The sequence below is a fragment of the Pteropus alecto genome, unplaced genomic scaffold (genome assembly GCF_000325575.1).
Source record: "Pteropus alecto unplaced genomic scaffold, ASM32557v1 scaffold615, whole genome shotgun sequence".
NCBI lineage: Eukaryota > Metazoa > Chordata > Mammalia > Chiroptera > Pteropodidae > Pteropus > Pteropus alecto.
In genome coordinates this window covers 227,249-235,364 of record NW_006436373.1, presented here as the reverse complement: position 1 = coordinate 235,364, position 8,116 = coordinate 227,249, and positions in this window count along the sequence as shown.

Genomic DNA, 8,116 nt, shown 5'->3' with positions numbered 1-8,116 from the left:
ATAAGCATGTTAAAAACAAAACAACAGGTGCAAAATGAAATTACTTATGCTAAGCTACATCACCAAATGAAGACTTAATTACAGTTTTGGCTCTCCCAAAAATGAAATCTCAAACCGGTCAATCAGGAATCGCCTAATCAGCACTAGTTAGGTAATCTGCCTGAAAGATCCCTGCCATCTAAAAAAATAAATAAATAATCCACTCTTTTTCTAGTATAATCTCTTGTTTCCACTTCTTTCTGCTTCTAAAAGTTTTTTTTTTTTTTTGTACAGTTCCTCAGAGCTCCTTTCTGTCTGCTAGATTGGATGCGGCCTAATTCATGAATTGGTGAACAAAGCCAATGAAATCTTTAAGATCCACTCAGTTGAATTTTTTTAACAAGAGGAATGAAAACATTCAGAGAGGAAAAACTACCTGGCCCCTGGGTACTTACCACTACAGCCACATGGATAGATAAGAAGGAAAAGGTGACATACCTTCACATACTTCCTCTGAAAACTAACCTTGAACAGTATAAGTATTGACCTAGAATTTATAATTTACTCTACTTGAATCTTACTGTTCAGTTATTATTATTGTCCCCAACTTGCTGATGTAAAATGACACCTATTTTCTTGTGCTCTTGGATTCTACAAGTCAGGTTTGGGAAAGAACACTAGGGTAGTTTCTCTCTGCTCTACAATGTCTGCATTCTCAGCTTGGAAAACTGGAAGGCCGGAGGCAACCTGGGATCTGAAATTATCTGAAGCCTCCCTTGATCATGTGTAGTGATGCTAATTGTTAACTGGGACCCCAGTTGGAACTATGGGACAGGAAACCACTATGTAGCTTCTCCATGTGGCTGCTTAAGCTTCTTTACATCATGGTGGTTGGATTCCAAGAGTAAATATTCCGGGAGAACCAGGCTGAAGCTATATCACCTTTTCTGTTAGCCTTGGAAGTCAAATTGTATAATTTTTCACTACCTTTCATTGATCAAGGTGACCACAGAGACCCAGCCAGACTTAAGGGTAGAAACAAGGACACCATCATTCCATGGTTGGGATGCCAAAATCATACAGTAAGAATGTGAAACAGGAGATACTGTAACAGCCACTGTTGGAAAATACTGGCTGCCACAGATTGGTCCTTGGCAAGTAATAAATATATGTGGAGGGTGAAAGTGGATGTTGGAACAGAATGGGAGGAAGGGAGAAGCAAATTTGAGTTTCTCCTACATGTTAATTAATATTGGCACATGTACCTGAAATTCACTGTTAGTTTCCATGTCTGGGGTAGAACATGCAACCTTAAAGATAGTAAGTAATTGAGCCGTTATTGGCTATTGACATAAATCTTAAATTATGTATTTGAATTGTCTGTTATACATGCCTACTTTGAAGATATTGTAGATTCAGTTCTAGACCACCACAATAAAGCAAATCTCATAGTAAATGAGTTATAATTTTTTTGTTGGTGGAGTGTCTTGCCTTCAATTTGTAAAAACTCAACATCTGCAAAGCACAATAAAGTGAAGCACAATAAAATAATATATTAGTAAGCATATGGGAGGGCTGTTAATAAAAATAGGTAAATTGTTCTTTGGTAAAAGGCTTTGTGATACACTTGATCTATTTGTCCCTACAGGGAAAATTCTGAGGAAGCTAGAGATGAAAAAAGTGAACAAAAAACTTGAATTGGAAGAAGAAAGGTACTGATCACAAACCACTTGCTTTACAATTTAACTTTCGCCAGTTTTTCCAAGAAGAGAGAGTTGATTAATGAAAGAATGAAGTGTTACTCATGCAGAGAGGTCATTTTCTGGCCATTACTCGTCCCCTGATATAAATTAGAATTGCCCTGTGATTCTCCCTCAAAAGTGAACAAAAAACTTGAATTGGAAGAAGAAAGGTACTGATCACAAACCACTTGCTTTACAATTTAACTTTCGCCAGTTTTTCCAAGAAGAGAGAGTTGATTAATGAAAGAATGAAGTGTTACTCATGCAGAGAGGTCATTTTCTGGCCATTACTCGTCCCCTGATATAAATTAGAATTGCCCTGTGATTCTCCCTCACAAAACTCTGTTTTTTTTTTTTCCTTTTTCTTTTTTCTTAAAGGCCAGGGTCACAATTTCTAATTACATAGTTGTTTCGTATCTCTCTCCCCACTCCAGTGTAAATTCCTTGGGCGTATGCTGCCTCTGTTTTATTTACTACGACATCCTCAGCACCTAACACAGAGCCAGATGAATTACAGCACTCAATGTGTATTTGTAAGAAAGAAGGGAAATTGAACATGAAGGTCAGGGACAAACCCCTTCACGCACGTGCGCGCACACACACACACACACACACACACACGTGCACGCATGCACACCCAGTCATTCAGCCGCGCACACACACACACACACACACACACGTGCACGAATGCACACCCAGTCATTCAACAGTGTCGACTGTTCCACAGCCCAAAGGAATTTGTAGCTCTAAAATCTATAAGCTGTGAAACATCCCTTGGCCACAGAATAAGGTAAAGGAAACAGTTTAGAGATGTTTTATCTTATATTTAGGAACATAACCTCTCAACGCTTCTTGCCCTCCTCACTTTGATCCCAGAAAGAGCTCAGTGTCTGAGCTCTACGGCCTGCCTGCTTACCCTCAGGTGCTTCAGCCTATTTGATTCCAGATTTTTCCAGCTGCTTTAGACAAGAAGAACACTTGATTATCTCCTTTCTAATTCTAACTTTTAAAGGGTAGAATTCATTTTTAAAAACTTATCTCTTACATACTAGTTTGGGGGTACAGGAAAGGAAATACGTGTGTGGAAAGGGCATGTTCCTCACATTCAATTCCACAGGGCTGTTCACCCTAGGGCATCACAAGGGAACTTCCTTGAGGCAGCCTTTGTATGCAGTCGACATATGAAAAAAGTGGCTGGTAGTGAAGAATATGAAGATGCGCACATATGTGCACATATACACTCACACATACACACACATTCACCGGTGCACACACCCTTGCAAGAACAACACAGAAATATAACCAGAACAAGGAACTGCACTAATTCTCATCACACTCACGGACGAGCTCCTGTGGAACAGCACTCTCAGTCGGCCACAGCCTTCGGGATCAGGCACAACATGAAGAAAGTGTCTCAGGATGTGACTCCATTTTTGGCTGCTGATTGTAATTTTATTTTAATTCAGGCTCATTCTTCCTCAAGGATGAGGAAAATATTTGTGGATTGGTGGCCTCCTCTAACAGCTGTCACAAAATACCCAGTTCTAGGTTAACTTAATCGTGAAAAAGAATCCGCTAGAAAGTCAGCTAAATTAAAAGCTCAGTCTGCATGAGAAAAAAAGTAGATTTACAGCTTAGAAAGTTGTGGCTGTTATTAGCTACCTCTCTCTTTTGTGAATTTGCCTTTGAGGGCTTCTCCAGGATACCTTCTTAGGCCATGAAACTGGCTATACTCCTAAAATGTGATCCCTTAGGATGAGCTTTTATAATGCTGCAAACACAATCACACCTAGCCACTTGCTGCTGATTTACCTTGCTTTGTACTAGGTACCTTCATGCCTGCACCTTAAAGTTTCATTGCATCTATATTGTCTTCCCTTGGATTCCTCCCATCCTCTCCAGTTGTCAAAGTGGAAACCTTCTTTTACTACTCGGGTCATCTCACTTCCTCTAAGATGTCTCTCTGACTGTTCCACATCTAGAATACAAAGAATGTTGATTGCCCTGTGCTGCAACACGGTATCCCCATCCATCTCAAATTGAAGGTCTCATACATTGTGATTATAGACTGTGAAGAAATCCAGAGTGATTTGAAGTTTCATTGTGCCTTCCTACTGTTTTCCCCCTAGTCCAGATTAGTGCCTTCACCATAGTAGACACTTGTTAAATATGGAATGCCAATTCAATAATAACTGTCCAGTGTAAGACCATCTTGTCCTTTCCCACAGGGCTAACATGATGAATGTCTACTAATCCTCAATGCTAGACCATCTGCTTCAATGTCCCCATGCTCTCTTTTATGCCTGGGAGCTGGAGAGGAGTATGTAATATCCAGTTCATTAGAGTCTTGTACAACATATGGGCATCCTCCACAGCCTCCCTATACCTCAGATGCCCTGAAATGTGAGGTTTCTTAAAGCACTAGAACTTGTTGCAGACTGAGCAGGCAGCTTGTGCCTTCTGCCTTTCTTTCTTGAGAAGCATTATCATTTAACAGAAAAATCCAAACGTGGCACCTGTACCATTTTTTAATGAAGTTCTTATGCAAGCTAGAGGCAATATCTTTATCACCACTCCTTTTCTCTCTCATCCTTATTCTATCACTCCTTTCTCCTATATCTAAGTCTTGGAAGCAGCAGATTGGTCTCAGTGGGGTAAGCTGATTGTTCTTGATAATTTTGTGGTCCCTAAATAAGCAGGTACTGAGTGTGGCCATTGATCTTTCTCAAACCAAGAGAAAGATCAAAACAGAGGTGTCATTTGAAGAGGACCAATCTCTTTCTCAGCTTGGAAGGGGTTGCCTAACCCTGAGGAGCAATATTCACTAATAGGCACTTGAATAGATGATCTATACTCCTTCCGACCCTCAAACTTCAAGCAAGGACAGAGACAGCTGCTGGTGGAGGGGGAGTTTCTGTGTACAAGAGAATTAACCTTATCTAAAGAGAAGACTGGCTTTTGTTCTCAGCTACTGGAAGGTGATCTCCAGTCACTGGGAATGTCCTGACTAATAGGACATTTTGTTTACCTGAGTGTTTTGGCCACTGAATGTATAGCAAAGTGAATTGTAATGGGACATGCATGAAGCATGATTATGATTTGGGGACATGGTTTCAGTGCCAACTTCCAGAGAAAATGAAGACTAAAGATATCAGCCTGACCTTCAGGAGACTTAGCATCCCAAGTTCTCAGGCTTTATAGAACAAACTGATGAGGTAGACAAAATTCAATTGGAGAACTTTTGAATCTTTTTAACCTGTCTTGGCCTAAATCTCCTTCATTAGTATTGCTTAATCAGAGATCTACTTCCCTTTGGTAAACATTCATTGCCTCATTTTTAAATTACTGGAAGACTTCTGAGATTAGATCAGGGAATGTACAAATGTGCCTTGTAAAGGAGAATTTCTGAATTATTGTAAAAAATTATTAAACTCTTGAAGTTAGTTCAAAGCTCATAGAGAAATTTTTTACAGCATGCTCCTGGGTGATAAAGATCTTGAACATCATGACCTAAAACCTCGAGAGAAGGTCTATTGAAAAAGACATCTCCATATCGACTCCCTTCAGTTTCACTGGAAAAGACCATGCCAGGTATTGTTAACTAACCCAAAGTCCATAAAGTTAAAATGTGTTGAGTCATGAATTCATGTTTCTCATTTAAAAAGGCTCCCACACTTGCACCTCAATTACCTGATTGAACATCTTAGCCTTTAGGAGACTTCAAGTTATTCAGAGCAGACAACTGCTCAGATGAAAAGCAAATAGCTCATAAAGCAGATGGCCTTTCCCCAAATCTGAGAGCAGGCCAGTAAAATCAACTCCTGCTATGCATGATCCTTATGTTTATTTCGTAGTTGTCATAATGATTATATTCCTGGATATATTAGTGATCTTAATTCTCTCTGTTTTAGATTGTATATATTGATCATCCCATATCATTAGCCTCTGCTTATGCAGTTGTTTCTAATTTTTGTTGTTTGAAAGTCTGGCATAGAATATTATGATACAACATTCTCAAAACTTAGCTTCCACAGGGAAGCTGTCTAAATCCTGGATTTGTCTTCCAATTCCCACCTCTACCTTTAGTAAAGCTGATGAATATCTTGACAGTAGTCAGTCACCACCTTAAAGCTGTATATATACGTATATATACGACTGTACGTATATATACGTATATATACATATATATATATATATTTTACTTCTCTCTTGGGGCTAATTGTATTGAATGGAATTCAGTATTTTGAAGATCACATTTTTGTGTGAATTCCTTATCTTCCACCACAAGCCAGTGTATAAAAAATGAAATGCCTTTTAAACAATGTCAGAGACAATAAGATTAGCATTTTAAATATCTATTAGTATGGATAACATTTAATGTAATTTTAAAAGTTAATGATTCTGTAAATTGTATTGTTGGAGTTGAAATGTGCCATGTGATGGATTGGTGCTTCCCCCTGAGACTGAGAAAAAAAACCTTTTCTTCAGATATCATCAACTAAATGGCACCCATGCCCATATATAATCTCTCAGTGACTAAGTAGGTGGGGGGAGGCCCAAATGGCTTGTTCTTTTTTAAGCAGTGGAAGAGAACAAGTGTCTAGTCTTCAGTGACAATATCAGATATTCATTCTAGAGTCTGCCTTTTGAATGATGGCTTCACCATGACTACATTCACCCTTGATTCAGCACCTGCCCCCACGGCATTTGACAATGGACTGAAGACAGGGCAGGCTCCTACCTTCTGCAAGTGAGATATGCCAGTGGGCTCAGGTTTGGCTACTTTTTTTTTTTATCAAAGAGGCCTCAGTAGCTGTGCTGATCCTGTGGGGTACTGCTTCCATTACGCAAGTCATAATGAACAGCTGTGTACAGAGAGTCATAGGCTCAGTGTCTGTGAGAGCCTCTATTTCCCAGAGAGCCTAGTTTGTGACCCAAAATTCCACACTAATGGCATATAGTATGGGTCTGAGAACAGCAACTTCTTGCATCAGAAGTCCATGGGCAACTTATGGTCATTTTGAGTGATCCAGAGTCTCCAGGAGAAGAAAAGGTTTCTGAGGCATTTAAAATGAAGAAGCCTTGGAGACACTAATTAGAGTGCCTATTTTATGACAATTTGGATAGAATCAAGAGCCTTTTGTGGAACGATGAAAAATTTAAGAGCCCAGCAGCCCACCATTCAGGCAACTACCTCTTCCTCCAGAAAAGGCCATTCAAGCTCCCAGGGCTTGGATCTAAATCTACTAAGGTCATTTTGTCTATAGCCTGGGTAGGACCCATCAAGCCCTGTGATCACAGACTAGCCCTTTCACAAGATGGTAAGCAGCAGCAGCAGCAGCAGCAGCAGCAGCAGCAGCAGCACTAAACTAGCTAGGATTTTACATTGGAAGGGCAAATGCATTGCTTCTCCTGGTGTTTTGGGAGGGGTTGATACCAAATGTTTCTTTCTCTCTCTCTTTTTTTTTTTATCAGTGCATTGACCATGGGTTTCCATGGATGTGTACTTCAAATGTCAGGAAAGTGTGAGTGATAGGAGTAAGAAAAACAACAGCATGGTAAACGGACAGGGTTGCTACCCTTGCCTAAACAAACACAGCTGTTAGTCTGTGTTAACCTGGGCGGTGGTTCTACTCTTTTCCACAAACTTCCCAAAAGGGCATTCCCAGGCCTATATTATAGGTACGCAATAGCAATGTCCCTATGGCAACCAGTGATGATCATCAGGCCAGAAGCAGTGACCATAGAACTCCAGCTCAAATTTAAGTGGAACTCAAGCACACACTGGATAGCATGTTATGTCATCCCCTTTATAAATGGGAGCCTCAGAGACCACTTGAAAAACACGGACCAAATCCAAAGGCACATCACACCACAATACAGTCAATTAACAACAATTCTTGTCTTGGGGATAGGAATATTTTAGTTTGGAAATAGATGGCGACTCCATCAAAGACAGCAAAGTTCACAGAGGCCAAAGCAAAAGCCCATAAGCAAGTGGTGGTTCCCACAGAGGCAGCCTTCACCATATGACATCAATCAGCTGGCCAAGAACAGCTCATTAAAGCTGAGCAGTTATCTTTGGTCTTGATTAGGTAATTTGTGGCACCAATTGTTTTAATTACATCTTATTTATAAGGTGAGGGAGGGATTTCCATTCTAGGAATATAGGGATGGCCAAACACACAACACTTGACTCTGAATCAGTGCGATCATCAGCAGTTTATTAGACACATATAATCAGGTACAAGGACACCATATGTCATGCAGGCCCACATGACAGTAGCACTTGAGAACAGAGTGAACAATTTCAACAAAAAATTCTAAAGATGTGAAGAGAAGGAAAAACTTTATTGAGATAGTCTCAGTTCTGAGGCAGATTGGTCAAAAGTCTA